Source organism: Nannochloropsis gaditana (genome assembly GCF_000240725.1).
Source record: "Nannochloropsis gaditana CCMP526 unplaced genomic scaffold scaffold757, whole genome shotgun sequence".
NCBI lineage: Eukaryota > Eustigmatophyceae > Eustigmatales > Monodopsidaceae > Microchloropsis > Microchloropsis gaditana.
This window is the reverse complement of record NW_005803196.1, coordinates 5,132-8,151: the sequence shown is the minus strand read 5'-3', so window position 1 is coordinate 8,151 and position 3,020 is coordinate 5,132.

Below are 3,020 nucleotides of genomic sequence, written 5' to 3'. Positions count from 1 at the left end.
TTGATGCCACCCTGGCGCTTCCTCGATCCCCCCCCCCCGTTCGCGAGGGGAGAAGAGGGTGGAGCACGGGTTGTGAAGCGTCCAGCGCCATGGGAGAGTCGAGAAACCAGACAAAGAAGTCCTCCTTACCCGCCTTGTCCTCTTCCCCTTCCTCCCTCCCTCCCTCCCTCCCTCCCTCCTCTCCTCCCTCCCTCCCTTCTTCGCCGCTGTCCGCAACACCATCCCTGCCGTGTGATTCCACATCCAGGTCCGGCGCTCTGCCCTGTGTTCTTGCCAAGGGGAGTGGCCCATGGGCTCCGGTTGGATTCCTCCGTACGAGATCTGTGGCCATCCGTGGCGGGGGTCCGAGCACGTTTTGCCCCGACATGATCGCGTCGCTATCGACTCCTGGATCGGTGGATTGGGCACGCACCGTCGTGACCGAGATGGTGTCGCCGATCGGCGTCCCTGCGGTCGTGGCTGCCCCAGGCGATGGCTTTGATCCCGTTTCACTCGCCCTGACAATTTCCATGTCAGATGCTGTCGGCGGTGCCGCCGCTTCTGCCTGTGGAAAGGTTACTGCCATAACTTCTGTCGATGTGGCTTCCGTCGTTCTCGTCGCTACTTTCTTGTCGAATCTGGGCCTGCTATGTGTCGCTGTGGATGGCATTTTCCCGTCGAGGTTTCCTACGAGTACTGACCCAGCAGGATTGCCGGAGGGGGCTGTTGGGGCTACAGCCAGACGGGCAACCGCAGGCAAGGAAGCCGTGAGCGCCTCTTTCTCCAAGTCTTCGAAGAGGAAACCATGCACCCAGACCCGTCGCCGCACGATCTCCTGAGCGCTCCGACAAGGAGGGGCCAGAGGAAGGGAGGGAGGGAGGGGAAGAGCCAGGGGTGACGGGTAAGCTGCAGCGGTACGAAACGAAGCTCCGTTAGGGGGGGCACTGAGCCCGCCCCAACGCCGTCCCGGTGGCTCTTGTAGCTCCCATGGCCGCGATTCTGGCGGCAGAGGCGATGGCGGTGACCCTGATGACCCCCTTCTCTTCTTCTTCGAGAGCCCTCCCCCCCGCGTCGAGCCGCCGTAGGGACGCGCTAAAGTCGTTTCCCGGTCCCGTGGCTTCGGCCCAGGCACGGCCTTGCGGCCTTTTTCGGCGTTTCCGTCCGACGTCGGTCCCGAGGGTGACGTCGCGGGTGGTGTGGAGGCAGGGACGGAGGGAGCGACGGAGGAAGGGAGGGAGGACGAGGGGAAGGACGGGGAGGAGGGATCGCCACGCTTCCGCGTGAACCGTGAGTCGCCGTGATTCTGAGGCCCGGGCGAGGCTCCATCCCCTCGGTGGGAAGGCTTGCCCTTCTCGGCTTCCGCCTCCGGCGCCCCCTTCTTCGTCGACGAAAGCGAACCGGAACCCTCTTTCCCCCCCAAAAGACTTCCCTTGTCGGCCGTCGAGGGGAGCCGTGCCTCCGCCGCACCAATGGCCTGACTACCCTCCTGGATGTCGACGGCCCTGGGGCCGCCCATCTCCTCCTCCGCCTTCGCCCCTCCCGCTCCAATGTCGGCGATTGGCACCGGCATGATCGGGAAGCGGGGGGAGATCGCGGCGGCCGAGCCCTCGGGCGTTTCTCCCTGGAGGCCTCCCTCCAATTCCGCTCTTCCCTGAGACGCAGGCTCCTGACCGTTACTCACGCAGTTGGCTCTTGTCCTGCGTACAGGTGTGCGACGTGGCCCCGAAAGCTGCCCGTCCTCCTTGGTACGGGCTGCCGCATTCGTGCCTGCGACTGGTATCGTGTTGGCGGTGACCGAGGTCGCTGTTGCCTGCGGCTCTCCTGAGGTTCTGGACGCTATTCCCATCGAAGGAGAGGCTCTGGACAGAGGGGAAGAGGCCCGGTTGGGCACCGACACATCTTTTCCTGGTACGTCCTGACCTCTTCTTCCTGTCAGGGGCACAAAGACATGCCTGCAACGCGGCTCACGACGGAGCAGGAGCAAGTCTTCCCTCAACAGCCATAGGCCCCATTCCTCTTCCTTCCCTTCTCCAGGCTTGAACCCTGCCTCTTCCCCCTCCAGCTCGCTCGCGGGCATACCGATGGATGAAGCCGAAGGATGGGGGGTAGGAAAAGAGGTGGAGGTGTGCGGCATGGAGGGTGTGAAGGATATGGGGCTACCCTCAGGAGGAGACTTGTCAGGGACCCGCCAGGAGGGAGGTGGCAACTCTGACACCTTCACGTCCTCCACGCCCTCATTGGGCATGGAACAACGGCCACATGCCCAATCTCCTCTTATACTCCCGGTGGAAACTGCGTCCGAACCGCCGATGCTCTCATGGTTGGCTAGCCCACCTATGCCATGGTTGGAGTTGGGTACGGGGAGAGGAAGCGACGGAAACCATAAGCTGCCATGCGGTCCAACAATGGTTAATGAATAGAAATGGCCGACCATTCTTCATCTTTAATGACGGTGTGGAAGGGAAACGACGCAAAAGATCACATAATTACATCTTCACCCTTCCGTCCTCCTGTGTCCGCTCCCGTTTCCCGGGGCTCCGCCGTGTGAGGCAGCAATCGGAGGAACCTATAAGCCAATTTATGGCCTTAATCACAAAAATACGTGACATAGAGGAGTTGACGGTGCTTGCACATAAAAAAACACGACAATACCCTCAAATATTGACTTTTTGTCTCCATTTCCCGTCTCTGCCCTTACGTCGCCAAACGCCGCTCGTTATTGTACTGGGCCGACCTCGCAGTATTCCACACAACTACCCAAAACCACCAAAAACGCTGACGTATACACATTGATTGGCTTCGTTGAGTCGAACACCCAGCTGCCTACGAGTAGCTACGGTAAAGGGGAAGCGAGGAAGCAAGTTGCGTGGTCGGACCAGCGTCTGCTGCTAGCGAGTGAGACGGCTGCGAAGATACTGGTGCTCCTCGCCTTCCCGGGCCGAAATCAATCGAATTTCGGCTGAAAGCGGACAACGTGCGGGATACAAGCATTCTCATTTCAAAACGTTCAATTTCACAGTAGTCTTTTATCCAGGAACTCG